Here is a 27,402-nt window from a genome sequence, read left to right as displayed (position 1 = left end):
TGCCTAAATGTTGATTCATGCATGTTTATGAACTGAGTATAATGCTTATAATGTTTGTTAAATGATGAAGTCAAAACAGTTTGAAACATTCTGTTCTCATTAACATTTGCTATTTACATCCGTGGTCCAGCTAATCTACAGTAGATGGAAAAATACCACCACAGGTAAGAGGAAAAAATATATTTATAGATCATGGTCTGGGTGATAACTGGAGTCTGTTTGGCTGCAGGCTGTCCACTTCATAAACTTTTGATATAGCAACACCTCTGGAAGTAATCGAGTGGTTCATAAACAAATAAATAAAAACACTGAATAGAGTCCTTCAGTGCAGCATCTTCTGAACACCACAGGATGGAGCCATTTAGATACACAGAAAATGTCTCAAAGAACTGACTTTTCTTCAGATTTATGCTACTGCAAATCTTGAAAGTTAACTAACTAAACTGTTTAAGTCTCAGTGAAGGATTTTAATTTAATATGGAAAAACAAGACAATGAACTGACCTCAGACTCTCTAGAGCACAGTTTTGACTTTCCAGTCCAACAGACAGGAGCTTCACTCCTGAATCCTTCAGGCTGTTGTCACTCAGGTCCAGCTGTCTCAGATGGGAGGGGTTGGACTTCAGAGCTGAGGCCACAACTTCACAGTGAGTCTCTGAGAGTCCACAGTTATAAAGTCTGTCATGACACAGGTATTACAAAAATGTTATTATGAAAGAAGACACTTTATATTTACTTCATACACTTGATGTCCAAACAGTTTGAAACATTCTGTTCTGATTAACATTTGCTATTTACATCAGTGGTTCAGCAAACCATCTTATCTTATCTCTTATCTAAAACCTGCAGACTTTAAATCTTTGGCTGTTTTCGAAACCGCATACTACCGTACTGCCTACTACATACTGTGTTAGTATATACTGCATACTGAATGTGGGATTCAGTATGCTACTTCAGCAGACTGACGCTGTTCACACCGCAGTATGCAGTATGCAAGTTTCCCAGAATGCATTTCGTGGCGACCGGCAGCGGTAGTTGTAAAATAGGCGCAAAGCTGTTTTATTTCCCGCTGTAGCGCTGTTATTATGTCACTTTATTAAGTTTTAATATTTTTTCATGCGAGAAAGTAACCGTTTAGATCCCCAATGTGCGGTTAGTTTACCCAAATGACGGCTGTTTAGTAATTTGCCTCGATGTTTTCGGACAAGTGAAGCTCCACCTGAGGGACTAACCCTCCGGAAGGAGCGGGTCGTCTCAGAGGCAGCAGCCCCGCCTCCAGAGGTGTTCCGCCGGCCAACATGCGTCGTCGTCCCGGGGGAGACAGCAAGCCAGTTACCTTAACCGCTGCTCTTTTAAGATTAACCGCTAGAGGGAAGCTTCATGTTTGTAGTGGACAGTATACAGTATAGCGCTGTCTCAGGAGCTCTGTATGTACCGAAATCACCAAATATTAATTTAAAAAAAATCATTTCATGTGTACAACAGCCTGTATTTCTATTGTACCTATTTTAAATGTGGTACTTTATATTTGTATTCCTCGGGGACGCTCCTTTACGCCGCCATTACGTTTTTTAATCCAGGCTCCAGCGCATTGCATTGTGGGAAACAGTAGGCAGAGTAGACTGGTCGGATGCATACTGGAAATATTTTCCGAATCAGTACGACATCCGGGAACTTTTCACATACTGCAGATTTTGCTTTTGTTTGCATACTGCATACTACATACTACATTTTGGCCAAATCAGTACGTACTAGCAGTATAGTATGCGGTTTCGAATACAGCCTTTGTTTTATTTTACTCTTGATTCTTAATATTCGTCCGAGACGTCCACCTCCATCCCCTCATCCCCGACTGTAAGGAATGCGTCGTCCGCGTGAGAGAGGGGGTTATCATTGTACCTATCGTCAATGTCGGACTCGTCATCCGATGGTTCTGATCAATGGGATGGCCGGGGGGGTGGAGTCCATGGTCTGGGGATATAACTGGTTCTGGTGGGTTGATCGGGGTGACGCTGATGAAAGTCCCTGATAAGATGGTGATCCAATACGTGATTGGCAGGGACCAAGGGTCTCTCCTCGGGGGCCATATCCCTCCCAGTCCACCAGGTATTGGCGACCCTTCCCACGTCGGCGGGATAGCAGGAGACGGCGGGCCGCCGTCGATGAAACCTCTCTCGAACCGGCTTGATTCTGGAGACATGGAATGTGGGATGGACGCGCATGGATCTGGGGAGTTTGAGTCTCCCTGCTGCTGGGTTGATGATCTTGACAACCTCAAAGGGACCAATGAAGCGAGGGTCCAGCTTCTTTGACTCCAGCCTCAGGGGAAGGTCACGGGTGGAGAGCCAAACCTTTTGACCTAGCTGATATTCTGGAGCCTGGGAGCGGTGGTGGTTGGAGGCAGAGGTGAAGGAAGCTGAACTGCTGCTGGTGAGCAAAGAGAATTTGTAGACTCAGTGTTTAGGCATTCTGTGAAGAAAGTTAGTTGAAATATTTAATCTTGTCTAGATACTTTTTGTGTCAGTTGTTGTGAGACCATTGTAGTTCTCAAGTGAGTTTCTGTCAAGCCAGGTGTGTTGAATAGGAGTGATTACAGGGCGGAGCTATGTCCGCATGAGGTAAATCTAGCCCGTAAAGGCTAGTCACTATAGTGTCAGAACTGTCGAGTCTTCGTTCGACTGTTCTGACTGTTGAACAAAGACTTAGGAAGTCTCTCTGCGGGAGTCTGTCGAGGAAGTCTAAGTAACCCACTTTCCACCAACATTCCCAGCCATGGTTCCCTGCCAATCCCAGTCAGGACATCTAACCGGAGAAGATTTCACTTGAAGTACTAGGAGGACTATGGAATTGCCAGTCTGCAGTCAAGAAGGTGGATACCATTTCAGCCTATGCCTCCCTGCAGACTCTCCAATTCCTGGCCCTCACGGAGACCTGGATCACTCCAGAAAACACTGCCACTCCAGCTGCCCTCTCAACTGCCTACTCATTCTCACACTCCTCGAGACAAACAGGTCGAGGAGGAGGAACTGGACTCCTCATCTTACCCACGTGGACCTGTTTCACTATACACTAGATCACTAGGCTCTGCAATCAAATCACATGGATTCTCTTACCACTGTTATGCTGATGACACCCAGCTGTTCCTCTCCTTTCCTCCATCCTCCAACACCCACGTTGCCACGCGCATCTCGGAATGTCAGGCAGACATCTCCACTTGGACAACTGCCCATCATCTCAAGCTCAACCTTAGTAAAACTGAACTCCTCTTCATCCCGGGGAAAGACTGCCCTCACTTGGACCTGTCAGTCACTGTAGAGGATGTCACAGTCTCGCCTTCATTGACAGCGAGGAACCTGGGTGTAATCCTCGACGACGGACTATCCTGCACCCCCAACATCACTGCAGTGGCCCGATGCTGCAGATTTGCCCTCTACAACATCCGCAGGATCTGGTCTTTCCTCACAAAGGAAGCAACACAACTCCTGGTTCAATCGCTGGTCATCTCCCGCCTCGACTACTGCAACTCGCTCTTGGCTCGCATCAGATTAAAGACCATGGTGCTGGCCTTTAAGGCCGTCAACCGAACTGCACCTGTCTATCTCCAAGCACTGATCAGACCACATGCCCCTTCGCGAGCACTTCGCTCTACTACATCAGCTGGCCAGCTGGTACAGCCATCGCTGAGAGCAAACAACGGCTGCTCAGCAAAGTCTCAACTCTTCTCTATTCTGGCGTCACAGTGGTGGAGCGAACTCCCGACCAATGTCAGGACAGCAGAATCGCTTTCCATCTTTCGCAAAAGACTCAAGACTCACTTGTTCAGACTTCTTGTGACAAATGTACTTATTGTAAGTCGCTTTGGACAAAAGCGTCTGCTAAATGCCCTAAATGTAAATCTAAAATGTAGTCTCTCTCTCTAGACACAGAGCAAGTAGATCAGCTCAGGAAGGATGTAGTCAGTGGGCTAGAGAACATCGACAGAAACGCACGACTTCTCCCAACTCAACGAATCTACTCCTCCGGCATTTAGTTACACCTGTCAACCCCGTGGCACCAGCCAGGGAGGGGGTCTCGCAATAATCCATCCCAAGAAGTGGAAAGTCTCGCCGGTGCCTACCCCTGCTTTCACCTCCTTCGAATCCACTGTTTGTCAGCTCTCTGGACCTACTCCCACCATCATTGCAACTGTTTACCGGCCCCCAGAACCAAACAATGACTTTCTACATGACTTTGCTGCTCTGGTCACCCATCTATCCACCCTTTCACCTAACAACATAGTACTGGGAGATTTTAACATTCACATGGACAATACCAACAACCCACTAACCAAAGACTTTGCATCCTGCCTCGACAGTTTTGGATTTCAACAGCACACCGATACCCCCACTCATTCCAAGGGTCACATTCTGGACTTAATCTGCTGCTCTGGTGTTACCCCTTCTGATCTAACTGCAGTTGAACTCCCCATAACCGACCATTTCCTCCTCTCATTTAATGTAAAACTCCCTCTCTCCACTACCAAGCTCCCCCATCTCATTTCTTTTCGCGATATTAAGGACATTGACTTAGATTCCCTCTCCTCCAGCATCGACTCCCTCATGGCCACTCACAACTCAGTCACCCTCGAACAGCTGGTTTCACACTACAAAACTGGACTCCAACACATACTCAACTCCCTTGCTCCGCTAAAAACCAGATCTGTCTCATTTTCCCTTTCCGCTCCCTGGTTTACCCTCGAACTTCGACTCATGAAAGCCAAAGGACGCCAACTCATGCGGCTATACAGGAAAACTGGACTTCGTATTCACAAAGACATTTACAAAAATCATATGTTACATTACAAGAACTGCATTACCCAAACCAAATCCAATTATTACACTGGCATAATCTGTTCCAACAAAGGTAACACCAAATCACTGTTCTCACTGTACAAGAATATCACCCAAACCCCGGAATCTCTGCCATCTCACCTCTGTTCCACTGCTTTCTGTAACTCCATCATGTCATTCCTCAGTCAGAAAATCCAGATGATCCACCAACATCTCAGCTCACAAACCACCCTCAATGTCGTATCCGAACTTCCTCCTCCTACCCACTCTTTCTCCTCCTTCCAGCTCCTCACCACCTCAGAAATTTCAGATCTTATCCGCAAGTCCAAGCCATCCACCTGTCAGCTCGACCCTCTCCCCACAGTTCTGGTCAAAGCCTGCCTCTCTTCCCTGGTCCCTCTCATCTCTGCCATCATCCACTCCTCTCTCTCCACTGGAACTGTTCCTACACCATTCAAGACTGCTGCAATTACCCCAATTTTGAAAAAACCCGGTGCAGATCCCACAAGCTTCAATAACCTACGTCCAATCTCTAATCTCCCCTTCATCTCCAAGATTCTTGAAAAAACAGTAGCAATTCAACTCCATTCCCATTTATCCAACAACAACCTGTACGAAGAGTTCCAGTCTGGTTTCATGCACTCATAAAAATAACCAACGACCTCATCATGGCAGCTGATTCTGGTTTACTCTCCATTCTCATCCTCCTCGACCTCAGTGCAGCCTTCGACACCATCTGTCACACCACCCTCCTCCAGAGACTATCCTCCCTTGGCATCACTCATACTCCTCTAAACTGGTTCAAATCATATCTCTCCTGCCACACTCAGTTCATCCAGCTAAAAACCTTCACATCCCAACCATCCCCTGTCACCTCGGGTGTGCCTCAGGACTCTGTCCTGGGGCCCCTCCTCTTTATCATTTATCTCCTTCCCCTTGGCAATATCTTCCGCAAACATAACATCACTTTTCACTGTTATGCAGATGACACCCAGCTCTACCTCGCCAGCAAGCCCACTTCCAACCACCCGCCCTCCTCCCTTACCGACTGCTTAACTGAAATAAAATCCTGGTTCACTTCAAATCTACTAAAACTCAACTCTGACAAAACTGAGATTCTTCTCATTGGCACACAATCAACACTTTCCAAAACCGACAGATTCCCCCTCATCATTGATAACTGCTCCGTTTCCCCCTCCCCACAGGTTAAGAGTCTGGGTGTCATCCTCGACAGCACACTTTCCTTCCAGTCTCACATCAACAACATCACCCGGTCTGCTTACTTCCACCTACGCAACATCAACCGCCTCCGCCCCTCCATTACTCCCCATACCACTGCTATCCTTGTCCATAGTCTCATCACTTCCCGCCTGGATTACTGCAACTCCCTCCTCTCCGGTCTCACCCACAAATCCCTGCACAAACTTCAACTGGTCCAGAATTCAGCTGCCCGTGTCATCACCAGAACCCCCTCCATCCACCACATCACTCCCGTCCTACAGCAGCTCCATTGGCTCCCAGTTAAGTCCCGCATTGACTTCAAAATCCTTCTGCTAACATTCAAGGCCATTCACAATCTTGCCCCCCCATATCTTTCCAATCTTCTCCATATCGCCACTCCCTCTCGCACCCTCCGTTCATCCTCCTCCATTCTGCTGACTGTCCCCCCGGCCCGTCTCACCACCTTTGGGAGCAGAGCTTTCAGCCGCTCTGCTCCCCGGCTCTGGAACTCTCTGCCACCCGAAATAAGGAACATCAGTACACAAGTCCCGACTCAAAACACACCTGTTTAAGATTACTTTTTCCCTTTTTTCCACTTTTTTACTTTTGTGGCTTTCTTTTTATTTATTTATTTATTTTTATTTTTAACTTTTTTCTAACTTTTATTCTATTGTGTACTGTGCATTGTTTCTTTTTTACTGTAAGGTGTCCTTGAGTGACAGAAAGGCGCCTATGAAATAAAATGTATTATTATTATTATTACTTCCTGGCAAGTTGAAGCTCTGGTGCATGCAGTTTGGTCTACTTCCACGCCTCATGTGGCCACTCACCATATATGAAGTGCCACTCTCTAAGGTGGAAAAACTGGAGAAACTGATCAGCTCCTATGCAAGGAAGTGGCTTGGTCTTCCCAGGTGCCTCAGCAGCATAGGGCTCTATGGCAAAGGAGTTTTAGAGCTACCCATTTCTAGTCTCTCAGAGGAGTACAAGTGTGCCAAAGTCAGACTGGAGATGATGCTAATGGATTCCAGAGATCCATTTGTAGCCAAAGCTGCCCCCAGACTGACCACTTGGAGGAAATGGACACCTTCTGTAGCATCCAAGCAGGCAACAGCAGAACTCCAGCACAGGGACATCGTGGGCCAGGAAGCATCATGCAGCAAGGAAGGAGCGGTCTTGTCCTGGACAGATCGAGGCTGGACAGCAAAGGTCCGACCGGTGGAAGTAGGCTGCAGAGGGTTTGTAGCCTCATCAACATCGAGGCTACTACGGGAGATGGGAGTGCGAGGGAAGCCCCATCGGCAGGCAGTCCAAGGCCTCTCCAGAGCTGTGGAAAAGGGGAGTCAGTGGCTGTGGATGAGAAGAAAGGACGTCACCTGGGCCCTCAAGTGAGCAGATGGCATCTAGGGGGTGAGCCAAGAAGCACAAGAACGCCAGGATTCACAGCTGAACCCTCTGGAGGTGTCGTGGGTCTGTCCCGGAGAACGTCATCTCTCACTTGACCATGCCACAGAGTCTTGTAGCAGCTAGGCTCAATATGAACTAGGGATATTATCATCTAGTCCTACAAAACTGATCTCTAGGGTCGGGAACAGAGGTGGCTGGTGGCCGTAGACGCACTGGAAGGGAGAGAGGCCTGTGGCGGAACTGGTCAGGGTGGTTTGGGACTATTCCACCCACAGGAGCTGTTTGGACCAAGACGAAGGGGATTGTGATGACATGCAGCGGAGTGCCGTCTCCATCTCCTGATTCTTGTGCTCCGTCTGACTGCTGGACTGGGGATGGTATCCTGACGAGAGACTGACGGTGGCCCCCAGAAGCGAGCAGAATTCTCTCCAGAAACCAGAGGCGAACTGGGGGCCCCGATCAGAAACCACATCCACTGGGATGCCATGGAGACGGACCACATGCTTCAGCAACAGTTTAGCAGTTGCCTTGGCTGAAGGGAGCTTGGGCAGGGGCACGAAGTGGGCCATCTTGCTAAACCGGTCCACCACCGTCAGGATGGTGTGTTACCGCTGGACAGTGGTAGACCCGTGACGAAGTCCACAGATGTGTGACCATGGACGATGAGGACCTCGGAACATAGGTCAGGTAGAACGTACAGGCGTTCTGGTGGACAGGAACTGGGTCCGGGCTGGTCCTGGATGGCGGCTTTGACCCTCTCCTCCACCTCCCAGGTAAATGTGGTGATGAGACGTGAGGCTGGAAGAATGGTATCGGGTTCGCCAGCCTCCCTCTCCTCTTCCTGGAACTGCCGAGACAAGGCATCAGGGTTTGACGTTGCGGGACCCCGGCCAATATGAGTTGGCAATGCCCAGAAAATGTTGAAGATGCTTACGAAGATGCCCCCTCCCTATGACGTACCCCAGGAAATAGACGGACGTAACGTGGAATTCACACTTCTGAGCCATGACTAAGAGTGAATTCTCCAGGAGGCGTTGGAGAACTCTCTGGACATGGTGAATGTGTTCGTCCTTGGATCGGGAGAAGATCAGGATGTCATCGAGGTAGACGAAAACAAACTTGTTGAGCATGTCTCTGAGTATGTCGTTAACAAGGGCCTGGAAGACGGCAGGAGCATTGGTGAGGCCAAAAGGCATCACCAGGTACTCATAGTGGCCGGTGGGGGTGTTGAACACAGTCTTCCATTCATCTCCCTCTCGGATCCGGACCAGGTGGTAGGCGTTGCATAGATTGAGTTTGGTGAAGACTGGCTCCCTCCAGGAGCTCGAACGCTGAGGCGATGAGGGGCAGGGGGTAACGGTTTTTCACCGTAATGTCATTCAGTCCTCGATAGTCGATACAGCGTCTTGTCCTTCTTTGCCACAAAGAAGAAGCTCGCCCTTGCCAGTGATGACGAGGGTCGGATGATGCCTGCGGCCAATAAGTCATTAATGTAAGTGTCCATGTCCCCTCTCTCGGAAATGGAGTATAGGCGGGCTCTGGGTGGAGCAGAACCAGGCTGGAGGTCGATGGCGCAGTCGTAGGGTCTATGCAGGAGAAGAGAGGTTGCTTTGGCTTTGCTGAAGACTTCTCTGAAGTCTAGGTATTCGGCAGGGACCCCCGACATATCTGGAGCAGGACTGGAACAGGTAGATGACCGGGAAGCGGTGGCTTGCTTAATCCTCTTGGCGCCAAAATCGCATTATTGCGAGTGGGAGAGGAGAGAGCAGCGGAGCGGTAGCAGGAGGGTGCTGGACAGATAGAGAGACAGATAGCGATTTTTGTAATAAAAAACAAAATGCCCGGAGGACTTTACAGTGCGGATGAGGTGCTTGCACAGATCTTTGCTGATCGCGATTCAGAAGGGGACGATTTGCCCTCTGATGATGCTGCAGCTGCACACAAGCAACACACACTGATCACGGCAAGAGTGAGAGTGATTAGGAAATTTACTCCTATCAGATTCCTGTTCATTTACTCTAAAGGTTGAGAGGATGAAAAAAATCTATGAAAAAATGAAATTAAAAAAAATCTACTGTGTAAATATGTTAAGAATTCCGTTTTACTGAATTTTACCTGGTGATATACAAATTAGATTAGTAAATTTACTCCAATCAAACTCCTGTTCCTTTATTTTGAGGATGAGATGACAATATAAATATATGTTTTTTCTATGTAAATATGTTAAAAAATCAGTTTTACTGAAAGTTACGTAATCCAATATGACTGCCACCTGGTGACGTCACAATATGCAAATTAGATGAGTAAATTTACTCCCATCACAAACTTTAGGTCATTATAAATATTTTTTTAATACTTATCTCTCACCACTACAGCTACAGCCTTTTGAAATCTTAAGCCTAGAGGGTTAAGACAGACCTGATGACAAGTTGGACTGCAACCCAGGATCGCCTTCGTGATCCAGTCTGTGTATAAAAATGTATAAAAGGTAAAGTAGATCCTTTAATTTGAGCTGGAACTTTTTGGTCCATTTGCTCACTGTGAAATGTCTCTAAACCGACATAATGAGAACAATAACTGCATGAAAGAAATTCTCAAGGACTTTAGAAACATCACATGAAAAATGATACAGATCTTATTTTAAACTCTTCAGTATAGTGGTTAAAAAACCTTTCATTAGTTTCACCAGGGTTTCTTCTGTCACCCAAAGAAAGATTCATAGAAGAAAAACTATCAGATTTAATGATCATTAGAAATAAATGGAATAACTGAGTTCAACAACCTGACAGCTATAAACACATCCAACTGAAACATCTACATTGTTGCACTCACGGTAAGTGAAACACTTTTTAAAAATAATCACAATTGTATTTAAAAATGTAAGAGCTATTTCAAAATAAATGATTTTATAGTTTGTATATCTGAAGAATTAAACTGCTAATCTACACTGATTTATAATGTTGATAATCACATCTGGACTCACAGAGCCGTCCTGCAGTTCCTCACAGCTGGAATCAGTCTCAGTCGTCCCTCCTTTGATGTTTTGTACTTCCACAGGTTCAACTCATCCAGAACCTCCTCTGACATCTGCAGCATGTAGGCCAGAGCTGAGCAGTGGATCACAGAAAGTTCCTTCTCTGATCTGTTCTCTGACTTCAGGAACTCTTGGATCTCCTGATGAACTGAGTGGTCGTTCATCTCCATCAGACAGTGGAAGATGTTGATGCTTCTGTCAGGAGAGACATCATTTTTGTTCATCTCCTTCAGGTTGTTGATGGCTCTCTGAATGTATTTTGGACTCTTGTGTGTCCGACCCAGCAGACCTCCTAAGAGTCTCTGGTTGGACTTCAGAGAGAGGCCATGAAGGAAGCGAACAAACAGGTCCAGGTGGCCATTTTTACTTTCAAGGGATTTCTCCATGACTTTCGTCAGGAAGTCATCCAGGGATGGGTAACGGGTCTCCACGCCATCAACGCCTCTACCAAAAAACGTAGAAATCTTCTCAAGACCAGACTTTGGTTTTGAGTCCCTGAGTGTGAAGTCTTTTAGAAAAGCCTCCAGGACCTCTGTGTTCCTGTTGGTGTAACAGTGGAACATGTAGACTGCAGCCAGAAACTCCTGAACGCTCAGATGAACAAAGCAGTAGACTGTTTTCTGGAAGATCACACTCTCTCTTCTGAAGATCTCTGTACAAACTCCTGAGTACACCGAGGCCTCTGTGACATTAAGACCACACCGCTCCAGGTCTTCTTGGTAGAACATGATGTTTCCTGTCTCCAGATGTTCAAACGCCAGCCTCCCCAGCTTCAGAAGAACTTCCCTGTCAGCCTCCGTCAGCTCCTGTGGACTCGTCTCACGTCCCTCATCGTACTTCTGCTTCTTCCTCTTTGTCTGAACCAGCAGGAAGTGTGAGTACATGTCAGTCAGGGTCTTGGGCAGCTCTCCTCTCTGGTCTGTAGTCAACATGTGCTCCAGAACTGTAGCAGTGATCCAGCAGAAGACTGGGATCAGACACATGATGTGGAGGCTCCTGGAGGTCTTGATGTGTGAGATGACTCTGCTGGACAGATCTTCATCAAAGTTCAAAGTTCAAAGTCGACTTTATTGTCAAAACTGCAATATGTACAAGACATACAGAGAATTGAAATTGTGTTTCCCTCTGTCCAGACAGAAATAAGAAATATAAGAATATAAAATAAAATAGAAATATAGATCTAAAAATAAAAATAAAAATAAAATATGTACAGCTAAGAGACATTCGGGAATATAAAGTCCGGAGATATAAATAGTGTGGAATAGGTATGTCAGTATTGGGATTGGATATAAATATGGATATAAATATGGCAGTTTGATATAAATATGACAGTATAAAATGGTGTAAACTGGTCTATGACAATGAAATTGTAAACATTCTTACACAGTGCAAATAGATTTTAAAGTGTTTTTTGAGGTTTAAAAGTGGCTGGTGCCATGGGGGGGGGGTCAACAATGTCCATAGTTAGTGGGGGCAGCGGGCGGAGAAGGAGAAGGAAGGGGGGGCAGCGCTGGGAGGGAGTTCAGCATCCTGATGGCCTGATGAATGAAACTGTCTCTCAGTCTGCTGGTTCTCGCTCGGAGGCTCCTCATCCTCCTCCCGGAAGGCAGGAGACTGAAGAGTTGGTGGTTGGGGTGGGTGGGGTCGCCCGCAGTGCTGAGTGCTTTGCGGGCCAGACGTGTGCTGTAAGTGTCCTGGAGGGAGGGGAGGGAGGCACCGATGATCCTCTCAGCTGCTCTTACTATGCGCTGCAGGGTCTTCTTGCAGGATGCAGTGCAGCTGCCGTACCACACAGTGATGCAGCTGGTCAGGATGCTCTCGGTGGTTCCACGGTAGAAGGTTGTCATGATGTGGACTGGTGCTCTGGCTCTTCTCAGTCTGCGGAGGAAGTAGAGGCGCTGCTGAGCTTTCCTGGCCAGTGATGCGGTGTTCCTGCTCCAGGAGAGGTCCTCAGAGAGGTGCACACCCAGGAACCTGGTGCTGCTCACTCTCTCCACAGCAGCTCCATTGATAGTCAGTGGAGGGTGCTGGGTGGAGGCTCTCCGGAAGTCGACAACAATCTCCTTTGTCTTCTCCACGTTCAGAGAGAGATTGTTGTCTCTGCACCACTTGGCCAGTTGGCTCACCTCATCCCTGTAGTTTGACTCATTGTTGTTGTTGATGAGCCCCACCACAGTCGTGTCATCCGCAAACTTGACGAAGAGGTTGGTGTTGTGTGTTGGTGTGCAGTCATGGGTCAGCAGGGTGAACAGTAAGGGGCTGAGCACGCATCCTTGGGGAGCCCCTGTGTTCAGCACGATGGTGCTGGATGCGCTGCTGCCGACCCGGACTGCCTGTGGTCTTCCTGTCAGGAAGTCCAGCAACCAGTTACGGAGTGAGGTGTTTAGTCCTAAACAGTCCAGTTTCTGTATCAGCTGCTGGGGGATGATTGTGTTAAAAGCTGAACTGAAATCCAAGAACAACATCCTCACATATGAGTCCTTAGAATCCAGGTGGGTGAGAGCTGAGTGGAGGGCGGTGGAGATTGCATCATCAGTGGACCGGTTGGCCCGATATGCAAACTGGTACGGGTCCAGGGAGGGAGGTAGGATGGATTTGATGTGCTGCATGACTAACCGCTCGAAGCACTTCATGATGATGGGGGTCAGTGCCACGGGGCGGTAGTCGTTGAAGCACGATGGGGAGGTCTTCTTTGGGACCGGGATGATGGTGGTGTTCTTGAAGCAGGTGGGGACAACAGCTTGGCTCAGGGAGGTGTTGAAGATGTCTGTGAGGACATCTGTGAGCTCCTCTGCACAGTCCTTCAGCACACGACCAGGAATGTTGTCCGGTCCTGCAGCTTTGCGAGCGTTGATCCTGGAGAGGGATCTCCTCACGCTGGCTGGAGTCAGGGACAGCACCTGGTCATCTGGAGGGGGTGTTGTCTTCTGTGCAGGTGTGGTGTTGTCGGCTTCAAACCGTCCAAAGAAGTGGTTCAGATCGTTCAGCAGAGTGATGTTGTTGTCACAGGTCTGTGGTCGAGGTTTGTAGTCCGTGATGGTCTGTAACCCCTGCCACAGGCTCCTTGTGTCTCTGCTGTCGGTGAAGTGGTGGGTTATCCTGTTGCTGTACTGCCTCTTTGCAAGTCTGATGCCACGGGACAGGTTGGCTCTTGCTGATCTCAGACCAGCCTCATCACCTGCTCTGAAAGCAGCGTTCCGGGCTTTCAGTAACCGATGGACTTCCCCCGTCAGCCATGGTTTCTGATTGGCCCGTACTGTGATGGTCTTGGTGTCCGTGACATCATCAATGCATTTGCTGATGTAGGCAGTAACAGTGTCTGAGTACTCCTGTATGTTGATGTGGTGGTTGTAGGTGGCTGCCTGCTTGAACATGTCCCAGTCTGTGGTGTCAAAGCAGTCCTGGAGTGCTGAGGAGGCACCCTCTGGCCACACCCGTACCTGCTTCTGAACCGGTCTGGTGACTTTGACCTTAGGCCTGTATGCTGGCATTAGCATAACAGTGATGTGGTCCGAAGCGCCGAGATGGGGGAGGGGTGAGGCCTTGTATGCTCCTCTCAATGTTGTGTAAACCTGGTCCAGTGTGTTGTTTCCCCTTGTTGCAAAGTCAATGTGTTGGTACACATTAGGAAACACTGTTTTGAGATTTGCATGATTGAAATCTCCAGCCACGATGAGAAGTCCCTCTGGATGGGCAGTCTGCTGTTCACTGATGGAGCTGTACAGTTCACTCAGTGCCTTGTCTCTATCATTGTTGTTACAGCTGGGAGGGATGTAGACTGCGACCAGCAGGATGGCAGAAAACTCCCTTGGTAGATAGAAAGGCCGGCACTTGATGATCATAAACTCCACAAGGGGTGAACAGTGTCTGCAAACCACCACAGCATCCTGACACCAAGCATCCCTGATGTACACACAGACCCCGCCACCGCGGGTCTTACCTCCTTCAATGAGGGCTCTGTCTGCTCGGTGGCACGTTAGCCGGTCGAGCTGGATGGCGGAGTCCGGTGTGTTGTTGTTCAGCCATGTTTCCGTGAAAACAAAAACACAGCACTCTCTCACAGTCCGCTGGGTCGATCTCATGAGCTGTATGTAATCCAGTTTATTGTCCAAGGAGCGTACATTGGCTAGTACGATTGATGGAAAAGCCGGCTTGTTCGGGTTAGCCGCTAGCCTGGCCCGGATACCTCCGCGCTTTCCTCGCTTCTGCCTCCTCTCGCACCGCCTGCGGCGCTTCCTCTGCGGGTGAGCTGCAGTAGTGGGGGTCGGCGACGATGCGGGCCGCTGGAGAAGGCCGAGGTTGTGAAGCTCCTCAGCGTGGGTCGGGTTTATCTTCCAGGAAAAAGTATTTCCGATGTCAAAAAGAGTCCTGCGGCTGTATGTGCGCCTTAGGACGGACAAACGCGACGAAAACGTAAAATTCCTCGAGCACACCGAGGAAGACAAACACGAAAGACACGTAAAACACACCATTTCGGGACAGAGAGGGGCCGCTGCGTCCGTACGCGCCGCCGGCTAGGTAGAACCTCCTCCTGAAGTACTCCTCCTTCTGGGCGTCAGCGAAGCCTCGTACTTCTGTTACCCTGTCAACACATGAAGGAGGGATCTGATTGGCTGCTGCAGGTCGGGAAGTTATCCAGACGAGAGCCGAGGGAAGCAGCTTCCCCTCGATGAGGTTTGTCAGCAGCACGCTGACTGATGACTTCTGTGTGACATCAGACACGACCTCATCGTTCTTGAAATCCAGTGAAAGTCTGCTTTCATCCAGGCCGTCAAAGATGAACAGAAGTTTACAGACAGCGAGCTTCTCTGCTGTCACCTTCTGTAATGTTGGATGGAAAACATGGAGCAGCCTGAGAAGACTGTACTGCTCATCTCTGATCAGGTTCAGCTCCCTGAACGACAGCAGAACCAGCAGACGGACATCTTGGTTTTCGGAGCCCTCTGCCCAGTCCAGAGTGAACTTCTGCACTGAGAAGGTTTTTCCAACTCCAGCGACACCGTTGGTCAGAACCACTCTGATGTGTCTCTGTTGGTCAGGTGAGGCTTTAAAGATGTCGCAGCACTTGATTGGAGTGTCATGGAGGGTCTCCATCTTGGAAGCTGTCTCTAGCTGTCTCACCTCATGTTGGGTATTAACCTCTTCACTCTGTCCCTCTGTGATGTAGAGCTCAGTGTAGATCCTGTTGAGGAGGGTTCCACTTCCTGTTTCATCACTTCCTGTGTCATCACTTCCTTCAGTCACACGTTCACATCTCCTCCTCAGACTGATCTTATGTTCATCTAAAGCCTCCTGCAGAACACGATCAGCTGAAAGAGAAGAAAACATTCTGGGATTAAATTCAGAGCAAGAATCTTGATTAAATCAAAAAGTTCCTGTTTTCAGACATGAAGACATCAGCAGACAGATGTACAGTCTTACTTTGTACAGTGTTGGTCTGACTGACTAACACTGGACAGCAGGACAGCTGCTCCTCCACAGAAACACTTCCCTCTGTCTTTCTGAAGAGATAAAGGAAAATCCCTCAGATAAGAAATCACAGATCAGTCTGACAAAAGAGAAGACAGACTGTAAACATAAGTATGTCTTCTCCAAGCTCTGAATCTGGACTGAACTCCCAATCACTAACAGTTTGTTTTTGTCTGAGTCACAGTGGAGCAGTTTGCATCATTTGATTTTAGTAAACAAACTTATTTTAATGGGAAATTTTATTACACAAACAAAAAGGACCACAAAACATGACCTCATTAGCAGCTATTAAAAACTTAAACCATACTGGACAAAGTACACGGCCACGCTTAGTACAATATACCCTCCTCTTTTTTCAACAACTGTGTTTGATAAAAAAGGTTTGATGAAGATAAAAACAATGTCAGAGTGAAGATTTTGGGACAGTTTCCATGAGATACTTCCAGCCCTCATCAATGGAGCCTTTTCCTTTGCAAAGATATAGAAGAAATCCTCACTTGTCATTAAAGCAGAACATAAATCCCTCATTTGTGTAATTTATCTATCTGTAAAATATTTCGTGCTCCTCATCCTGACATTCAGTGAAAGTTGTAATTCTTGGCTTTTTAACAGATCATTTGATCATCTGCAGTAAAGACATTGGGACGACTTCTGCTCGTTTTCATTCATCAGTAATTCTTCCATCGCAGCAAAACACGTTGCATCAGCCATCAAACTCCTGAAGGTTTAACTGAGCAAACTAAACACTTTTAAGACTAAATTTCTCTAACAGACAAACAATGAATGAACTTGAAGTATCTCACTAGCCAACAATATTTAAGCTACACCCCATGATGCAACACTCCGGTGTATTCAAAAAGAATATCTGATGTTGACACACAATTGTCTCGTCCCTACGTATAATACAAATCACAAAGTTTTAAAATGTAATTTACAGAAAAAGAATTTTGTCTAATATTTGGGCAACTACAGTCATATAATGGTAATGATTTAATTATATAAACTGAAGTTAGTATCAGTTCTCTTACTGTGTGTCTGAGGGTCCAGGTTCAGTCCTGAAGACCAGAGGCGGTTCTTTGGACTGGTCACTCTTCATAGACAGACAGCTGGAGACTGGAGACTCTTCTCTCCGTCTGTGGTACTGACTTCTGGAAACACCAACATGTTTGTATTTATTTCATGTCAATACACAAATTGCTGATACTGACAGTTTGGTGATTAAAAACATGGCAGTCTTCTTACTGTGTGTCTGAGGGTCCAGGTTCAGTCCTGAAGACCAGAGGTGATTCTTTGGACCGGTCAGTCTTCATAGACAGACAGCTGGAGACTGGAGACTCTGCTCCGTCCTCCTCTTCCTCCACACAATCACTCATCTTCTGCACTTCAGAAAGCACTGAGGTAAATATGTAGCACATGGAAGGAGAACAACATGAAGACAAGGAGGAGACAAACAGGTGAAACAAGATGCAGAGGAGGAGGGTGTAAAATGGAGATGGTGAAGCCTGCAGACTCATCACCCAATGTGACGCTAAACAAAAGTGACATTTACAAAGATCGGCCTTGTCTCTGTCTAATTAAAGGGACGTCCCTCAGTATGATGTCCTGCTCTGTCCACTCAAAACAGAGACTCAACTAACTGCCTGCACACTTTCTCTGTCAGCTGTTGGTTGCTTCCTCCATTTTTCATGTACCTGGATCACCTGCTCAGGTTTGTGGTGTGATCAATGTATGACCTTCTCTCCAAATATTAACATTATGTTGATATTAAACAGCAATCCTGATCCTTTTGATGAACATTTAGTCTAATTGAGGCTGAACCTACTAATAACGATTTACTGTGTAACTATTAAATCATTTTGTCAGCTGTACCTGAAGTGGTGGACAAAATATTGAATATAAAATTAAATTCAGTAAAACAAAACCACTGTCGTCTTCTGGACTTCAGTCAGTCTGAGAGGTGACCAGTAACACTGACAGTGAGCTCACAACATGAGAATCAAGACAAACCAGTCTGTTGAGGAAGAAACACACACACACACACACACACACACACACACACACACACACACACACACACACACACACACAGTTTACAGTATAAAGAAACAGTCCAGCATCTTGTCAGTTTTCTTGAATCTGGGCTTGTTTTCTAACGTTCTCACAGATGAATCAGAGACTTTGACTGTAAAACAATAATGTAGAAATAAAACTCACCTCTGCCTCAGACGTCTTTTCCTCCTCCTGCTGCTGTCGACTCAAAATGAAGTCTGAACACTTTCACTTTCTTGTCTCCTCCCCGTCAGTGTTGCTCCTCCTCTTGTCATTTACCTGAAGTCACATGTACTTTTTTCTGTTGAGGTGTCTCCATGATGACCTCTCTCTGGTTGAACAGCTCAGACTAACATAGATAAACCAAACACAGCAAACTGAGTTCAGATCAGTGTCAGACAAACTTCCCCTGGTCAGCTGAGTTCACCTCCCTTGAACAATGTTTGTGGTTGTAGATCAGCTGAAGAAGTGTTTGGTACCGTTCAGCTCTTCAACGTGAGCTTTGTCCTGGAGCAGCTTCTTCACAGACATGTTGCTGCTGCAGTCGTCTTTGTGACACCAGAACAACTTTGTCACTTTCCTGATCGACTCTTTCCATAAAAACACACATCATCACAAACTCATGTGGAAGATGGAAGCTACGTTTCAGGACATCTCTTCACGTTTCACTCAGATAACTAAACTAAATAAACTCAAAAATATGTGGAGAAGAGAAACATTCACATACATGTTTTATCTATTTTAAATAAAGAGAGAAATCCAACCGTCCAGCTTCTGGGTTCAAGTTTCTCTCTTCTCCAGAACTGAGGCGACCGCCGGTGGCGCCAGAGCCTGACGCAGGCTACAGCTAGCTAGCTAGCTAGCAGCACCCGCAGCCGCTGACGGCTTTTTCTACATGTTGAACTAAAAACAGACGCTTTGTCGCTAAACGTCCATCAGCTGGTGAGCACTGCATCACTTCACATCACCTGGTTCTGGTTCTGGTGCTTCCTCAGCCTCTTCCTTCTCCTTTTCTCGGCGCCTGACGCTTTGATCCTTCGACGCATCTTCGCCGTCCAACTCGGACAGACGTTGACGCTCTGGCCCCGCCCACCGGCCACGGGCCACGTTACGTACGTACGTCACCGTCACGGTCATTGTTGCCAGGTTTGGATGAGACAAACATGATGAGCCTGTCAACAACAAGCAGCTCCGGTGATGAGGTGCAGATCAGACGGAGGAGAAACATTTCAATCCCTCTCCCTCCTCAGCTGAAGGAGCTGAACTTCAACATCTTCACTGAGATTCATCAAACAAACCGATTCTTGAGACTGAGGTTTAACTTTGATGTGAATAACTGTGGTTTGAAAGTTTGGATCACATGTTGTTTCACTGTGAATCAGTCCAACTGTTCTGGACCGACATGCAGGGCTGGCTACAGTCCAAGAGGACCGAACCATCACCACTGACACAGGAAACTGTCAAGTCTGGACTTTCTGATGGGTCCAAACAGTGGAAATGGGGACATCTGCTGGCAGGAAGCAGCTCCAGCAGGACCAGCAGAACATGAACGGTGCTGATGACGTCAGCTTCAACAATGATTTGTGAGAGAAAAAGCTCCACAGGTTGACTTCATGTGTCTGTGCTGATCATGTGATGTGAAAACCAGCAGGGTCTCACACAAAACTCTGATAAACTTCACATACTTTACAGTCAAACACAGAATTTGTTTGTTTTCTGTCAAAATCCAGACAGTTTTATATTTCTGTGTACTTGTAATTGTTTTACAGACATGATTAATGAACATAAAGTGTAGAATCAGCATGTTAAACACATCTTTTTAATATCAAACATTATAGAAAGATGAAATATGAAGCTGCTGACTTTGCACCAAAATCCAGACACAAGTCAGTCCAGAAGATTCAGTAAAGCCTCGATTGAATCAGACTGTGTTCAGATTTGATCCACTTCATTTATTATGAAATGACAAACAGCTGATATTAGTGGTAATAAGCAGAACTTCACTCTGCAACATCAACTTCTACTGTTCATCAGAAACATGTGGAAATTAACTGCACTACTCCATCGCTCCACAGGGTGGAGCTGCAACAGGAAGCAGAACACAAACATCCAATTAAATGTGTTAATCTGCAGTTATGTTGTGATAAAGACAGCTGATCTGGAGACAGTGGGGGATGTAACTAAGTACATTTACTCAACAACTTTAGTTACTTTGCAGATTACATGCTGCATTGGAGGAGTGTCAGTGTGTCTGCAGAGACTGTGTAGAAGGACAGAGCAGCAGCAGAGCAGTCCAGATACACTGATGATACTCTGTCACATCCAGAGGAACACAGGGACGATGCTGGACTGGACATTGTGTGTGACAGTGGAGCTGATCTCAGAGCAGTTCACACTGCAGCACTGACAGTCATCTCCACTTGTTGTGATTGGTCCGTCAGTCACTGCTGGATGAAGCTCTCCTCTCCACTCCACCTCCCAGTAACACGGCCCAGTCAGAGCCTCTCCACCCACCAGCTGATGGTGCTGCTTCAACCTCTCTGGATCATCAGGACACAGCTGATCCTCTCAACACCTCCACCTTTCTCATCACTCTGACAGAGATCACCATCTGATGAGAGAAGCAGAGAGACAGTAAAGTGATAAATGAGTGTTGACAGAGACTCCCTCCATCAGCTGTCAGTCAGTGATATAAAGACCAGTGTAGGAACATATCTGTCCATCGCCTCTGCATTACATTGAGGCCCTGTTTTTTCTTGTTAACCCTTATCTCCTGGCAGAGAGGACAGTGCTTCTCTGGACCATAAAGACTTCAAATGAGGACAGTTTTAATTAATTTACAACTAAACTCCCATTTCTGAACTCTCTTTCCCCTCAAAACAGATAAATCCTTCCCTCACAGGTCAGTCTGAGTGAGCATGAAGTTACCTACTCTCTCCACATCAGGAGGGACCGGAGCTATGTGGTCATCAGAGGCTGTTAATACAATGTCTTTACATTTGGAAATTAAGTAACATGTCTGATATCTCTCTTTCTCTCTCTGTCTCTTACTTCTGATCCACAAACACTCTCCAGAGTGGACACCAGACACCTTCTGCTGAGTTGTTCTATGCTGTTACTCTGTCTTCTGTTATTTACGACCCTTATCTGTGGTCGCATTCCAACCAAATGGTCTCTGTATTCTTCCAGATTTCAGACCATTTCTAATTAACCATTAAGTCAGTATCTCACAATCTTAATTCTAACACATTAAGAAACAGTAAAAGAAGTTCATAAAACTGATCTTTTTCCCGTTTCTCTACGATTAAGATTGACTGAGATCAAGTTTAATGTTTAATCTGTCCTGTGTTCGGTGGAACCATAGCACCTCCTGATGGTGAGTCCTGGTACAGTTGGACGAGAAATATTCTGTTTAATATGTTCATGGTTATAACCAGTAAATGTCTCTGATATGTCTTTGTTTAACAAGTATTAAGCTGAATATGTATAATTAATGTTTAATCACGTCATAATCATTTTCATGATAGACAAAGTACATCTATGAAGCCATGGTGAAATTCTGTGAAAGGTGAAGCACGGTTTAGTTTAGTGAGTTTCTGTGAATCTTCACACCTCCACTAAATCTTGGAGACAAAAGCCGGTAAGCCCCGCCCCCCCAGACACGCCTCGATTTGCAAATAATAAAACGGAGAGATCACGTCTCTCGAGTCAGTTTTTCAGTCAGTTTTTAGTTTGAATTTTTGTTTTAGTTTAAGTTTTGTTTTAAAGTTTCTTTTGTAACTTATTTTCGAAGCTCTTTACTTTACTTTGAAACACGCTCCAAGACAGTGATCTCAACAGAAGTGCTCACGCGTTGATTTTCCTCATTTTATATTTTTCGCAGTATTGATTAGCTTCTTTTATTAAGTTTGTACCAGAACGAAGTTCTGTTTTAATTTGTTTTATACCGTTAAGTATCGTAACCTGCTTTTGAAGAAGTGAACTTAATTTAGATTATCTTGCATTAACTAACAACGGAAGATCCGCCTGATCAACGTATCATCCTCAGTTATTTTATTCAAGAAGTTAAATTTAGTTTACAAAGTCAGAGCCTGAAAACCACTCGAAGAAACGAAGAAGAACATCCTTATCACAATCATCATCAAGACACTACAGCAACTTGCTGTGTCCGAGACCGTGCAAGCGGTTTCCAACGAAAGACAGACTCTTTGACAAGCCCCCAACGCTCGCTAGCGGTACCATCCCGCTGGGCATTGAGCCAAGATCTGCACCGGATCGGTACGGGACCAGCTGCCCTATTCCTAAGACAACGGACCGAGGTGCCCAACCGACTGATACCGGACGAGCTGACCCTCGGCCATTGGACCGGGACTGCCAGCTAGAGCCGCAAATCAACTGAGGGAATCGGCTGCCGCGGACTCCGCAACTCTGCTGAGAAAGTAGGCTCTCCATCACTCACAACAGCTGGATTCACACATGATACATGAGATGGTGTCTATGGCTCTGATTCTGATCTTTTAGCTTAAGAGAAATTCGGTTAGGGTCTCGTTAGTATTAAAATTACTTCCGTAATCTTTAAATGTTTCACCCTAACTCGTAATCTCACCATCAGCCCATATTCCACTAATAACCCATTACTTAGTTATTTCACATTTCCTGTTACCTGTTGTTATTCATTTAAATTGCCATTTCATTTATTTAACCTGAATTATTTAGTCAATAAACATATTTAACCGTATGTCGTTGTCTGTGCAGGTTTGTTTTTAATGTGGAGAACCGATGGATATGTGTAGAATTCACTACTTCATTTATGAGATTGAATAAATTGATCTGAAAGTGATTAGAATTGATACAAGTTAAACTTGTCCAGTCGAATTTGATTAATTACCTCCGGATTATTCAAATAGACAAAACATCGGAGGTGGTGCCCCATTAACGAGTGTTTTATTAATCGCCAGTGATTAATAAATTACATTTATTATTAGTGTATCTCCTACACCAGCAGGACTTCAGTCCTGTTCAGACCACAAGTGGAGCGGCTGTGTAGCGTAGCCAGCTTCCTTTCAGCTCTCATGTTAACGTGTTGGAGTGAAGCTCACAGACCTGCAGACACTTTGGACATCAAGTCTGTTTACTCTGCAGGTTTCACTGAAGGACACAGTGGAAATAAACTGCTGACAGTCCCTGAACGTATCATTACTGCAGGAACAGAGAGATACTCACAGCTCACTTTAATGATGATTTACTGCTGTTAGAAACCAGAGTCTCACTCACATTTAAATATTTCATCTACTTTGGAAACATCACATGACAAATATGTAAATATGGAGTCTGTTATAAAAATATCTGGACAAATCAAATGACACATGGGCAGATATAAATATAACGTTAAAGGTCCTACACTGAACAGTAAAACATCAGCTGTGGTTTGTGGACTTCAGCAGAGGTTCTGGTCCGTATACAGACCACATGGTTACTAAATGTAATGATGGTTCTCTGAAATAAGAGCCAGTGATTTGCAGGCTTCAGTCAGACTGATCTGAGAGCTGTGACAAAGATGAACTGATCAGTTGTTCAGTGCTGAAATGAGAGAACAAACACTTTGAGATCAGATTTGATGCTCCGACAGTTTGATGAATGAGGACACTGTCTCTATACATCCTGTGATGCTGTCAGCTGTGATCCAGCTTTATTTCCTGTAGACATGAACACAACAACAACAGTCGTCTTCACATCAACTCAAACACACGATCACAACAAGCTTCTGGCTCGTCTGATTGGCTGACTGCTCTCTCTCTGTCTTTCTGTCCAATCATGAAGCCTGTCACCGTTCTCCTCTCACAGCTTCACTGAGGAAAGCAGGAAATACTGGATCTTTACTTTGATACTGTGTTTAGTACAATACTGCTGAAACCAGCATGAACTGACTCCAACCCTCTACTGACCTGAGAGTCTCCAGTCTACAGCGGTGACTCCACCTCAGATCACACAGCAGCTTCATGTCTGAATCCTGCAGGTTGTTTCCACTCAGGTTCAGCTCTCTCAGATGGGAGGGGTTGGACTTCAGAGCTGAGGCCAGAGAAGCACAGCTGATCTCTGACAAACTGCAGCTCATCAATCTGAATAAAGAATAAATGATGGAGATAAAAATCCATTTATCATCCAATCAGATGTGTTCAGGTTTTAAATGTGTAGCTCAACATTACTGTGTCCTCATCAATGAGCTTTTCTCTAAAATGAGTAGAGTAACTTTGTCATTGTGTTATTGTGGATCATCATCAGCCTTCTACAGACATCATCCACATGTCAGCACAACATTCATACAGCTGTTCATGTCAACACAGATTAATAACATGCTGCTGATCTCAGTCAGGTCTGTTATTAGAGGAGAAAAACTGAATTTTCTTTTAAACATCTTTTGAAAATATTCTTTGATCTGTGTGTGTTCTGTAGGATCAATATCAATGATCAGATATTATTAGTGAAGACACATTGACATCAACAGAAATCAAAATATTTCTACTTCAGCTTCTCAATTTTATCAATTTAAATCAAATGTTAGTTCAGTTCTTCTGTTAACAGATTAAATTATAAACATTAATTAACTTTAACAACTAACTGAACATTTTCTACAGTTTCTGGAAGAAACACAAGTCTTTTGTGACTGAAGAAGAAATTTAGTTCAAGAAAGTTGAAAATATGAACCAAAGGAAATCTATACCTTTATCAATGTAAGTTATGTTTGAATGTAAAGTCAAATATTAGTTAGCAGTAACAGAGTCAGTGAACTGACCTCAGAGTCTCCAGTCTACAGTTTGGACTCTGCAGAAAATCACACAGCAGCTTCACTCCTGAATCCTGCAGCTTGTTGTCACTCAGGCTCAGCTCTCTCAGATGGGAGGGGTTGGACTTCAGAGCTGAGGCCAGAGAAGCACAGCTGATCTCTGACAAACTGCAGCTCCTCAATCTGAATAAAGAATAAATGATGTAAGTTTAGGAGACAATGTTCCTGCTTGAAATCATTCAGTGTTAATAATCTGTTCAGAGCTGAAGAAGGTTCAGAATGTAGAAGTTTAGAAAATGGAAACTCCAAACACCTGAACCCAACAGGATGCAGGTTCAACACTGTCAAATACAAGTGACAAAACAAGTATATGGTTACTCAAGGTGCCTAAATGTGTCCAGTTCATTACTGAGGAAGTCAGTGGTAGAGTTTATGATTTGAATTCTTGGATATTAAAAAAGCTGGTGTGCAAATGTTTATCATGGTCCCAGTAATATGTGTTGTTAGCTCGCACTGAAGTAGCAGATCACATGATATTTTAATGTTGTTTTAATCAAAAAGGTTATATCCTGACACGTCAGAGTGAGTAAAAAGACTTCATGTAAGTCTTCAAGTCAAAAAAGTTAAACTAAATCCACAAAAGTGATCAAAAGTCAACATGTAACATTGCAAGCACATAAAATGTCTTTCACTTAAATTCTGCTCCTCGGCTCTTTTCTAATTAGACGTACACGTAGAGCATCTTTATAATAAAGATCATGAATTGATAACATGAAGCCTTTTATGTGATAAGCAGGACGCTGCTTCTTCTGTAACAATGAAGTTAAAAGGACCATAGACTTGTGTGATTATATGTGGGGAGGGGTTTTCTTAAGCCTGTGGTCTGTGCCTGTGTGTGTTTGCTGCACATCTCTGAGGGACAAATACAGAAACACACAATCACAAACAGCAGTGACACTGTTTCTAGTAAATTACCAGTGTTTTGTCAGATTCACTCACAGAATCCTGCCAAAATAGGACAGATGGTGAAAGGATATGGAGCCAGATCAAGGCCAAGAGGTTTGTTCATTTGGAGAAAATAAATGTATTGAAAAAATAAAACTTGAAAGTTCAAGTTTTGATCGTGAATCATAAAAACATTTTCAAAATAAAAATAAGTGAAGGAAAAAGGTTCATTTCAATTTAAATATGATTTGGATTTAATTCTGATATTCTTTTGAATAAATTATTTATTTTCAATTTTCACTTCTATCATTTCATATTTGAGGTGTTATTTTTTCTTTTTTTTTTTTAAATTTTCTTTATTATTGTTATTCTCACACATTACATTACACAGCTGGTGTTGAATTCTTGATTTACAATTATTGTCAAGAAGAGAGGATAACATCATATCAACATAGCTATCGCCATATAGTTGTGTAATGTTGAAAGAAACAAAACCTGCATATTTTTATATTTTTAAGAAAAAACAAACAAACAAACAAAACTAACTAAGGACAAACAAGAAAAAGGAACAATGAAGAATCAAAACAGGATGTATGGGTTTATAACAGCAGCTGCATTTAGTTGTAGGGAGACTAGGTATCAAAATGATAAGAGTTCTGAAATACATACACATATAAGTATGAAACATACAAGATCTGGCGGTCCTTCAAACCAACAGGGAGATAACCGAGAGTAAGTGGGTGGAGACAAGTGATTTAGTTTCTAGAGTGAAACTGTGATGTTTGTACATAAGAGACCCATTTTGACCATGACCTTGTGAATTTATCCATTTGTAGCCGAAGTGAGAAAGTAATCTTTTCCATTTGATATATTTCATCAACAATAACAGTCCATTCCTCTATTGTGGGGGGGTCAGGATGCAGCCAGTGACGTGTGATGGCTTTCTTGCCAGCAGAAATCAGAGCCCCAAATAGGTATTTGTTGAGATGCCCTGTGAGAAAATTAATTTCTCCCAGAATAAAGGTTTTGAAATGGTATGGTATTTTCATATGAAACATGTTTTCTAATATTTTATGCATCTCTGACCAGAAATTTACAATTACTGGACATTCCCAAAATATATGCCAATGGTTTGCATCCCGGCTCCCACACATCCTCCAGCACTGTGGATCCTCTCCTGCAAAGTGAGCTTTCTGTTTAGGGGTTACAAAAAATCTGATTAAACATTTCCATGCAAATTCTCTCCATGTATGTGAGTTGGTGCATTTCCATTGAAACTCACAACAACTGTACCACTCCTCATTGGGCAATTCAAAATTACCTTCCTTCTCCCAGTTATCTTTAATGTAGTCTGTAGAGTAGGTTTTTTTAATCATGAAGCCCTTATATATTCTAGATATAGTACCTTTGGCTCGCTCTGATGAATAAGCACGTAATATCTCTTTCAGTATTGGGTCTTCTGGATCCACTGTATAGTTTCTAATTACCTTATCGTAGTAATTACGTAGTTGTAAATACCTGTAAAAATCCTGCTTTTCTAAAGAGTGGTCTCTTTGTAGAGTTTGAAAACTTTTAAGTTGTCCCTTGTCTATTATTGAGTGAAATGTTGTTATTCCCTTAGTTATCCAGCTTTTAAATCTATGGTCCAGTTGATTCGGTTTAAAG

General features: G+C 44.8%; 1 protein-coding gene and 1 pseudogene across 1 annotated transcript in view; both read right to left on the bottom strand.

Moving 5' to 3' along the window:
* LOC141014363 (uncharacterized) overlaps positions 1–27,402 on the bottom strand; it is a 140,627-nt gene that overhangs the window by 108,927 nt on the left and 4,298 nt on the right.
* Positions 10,436–18,264, bottom strand: LOC141014279 (NLR family CARD domain-containing protein 3-like; annotated as a pseudogene).

This window comes from Pagrus major, chromosome 19 (assembly GCF_040436345.1).
Source record: "Pagrus major chromosome 19, Pma_NU_1.0".
In the NCBI taxonomy this organism is placed as follows: domain Eukaryota; kingdom Metazoa; phylum Chordata; class Actinopteri; order Spariformes; family Sparidae; genus Pagrus; species Pagrus major.
Note: the sequence above shows the minus strand (reverse complement) of the source record. Positions and strands in the feature narration are given on the sequence as shown.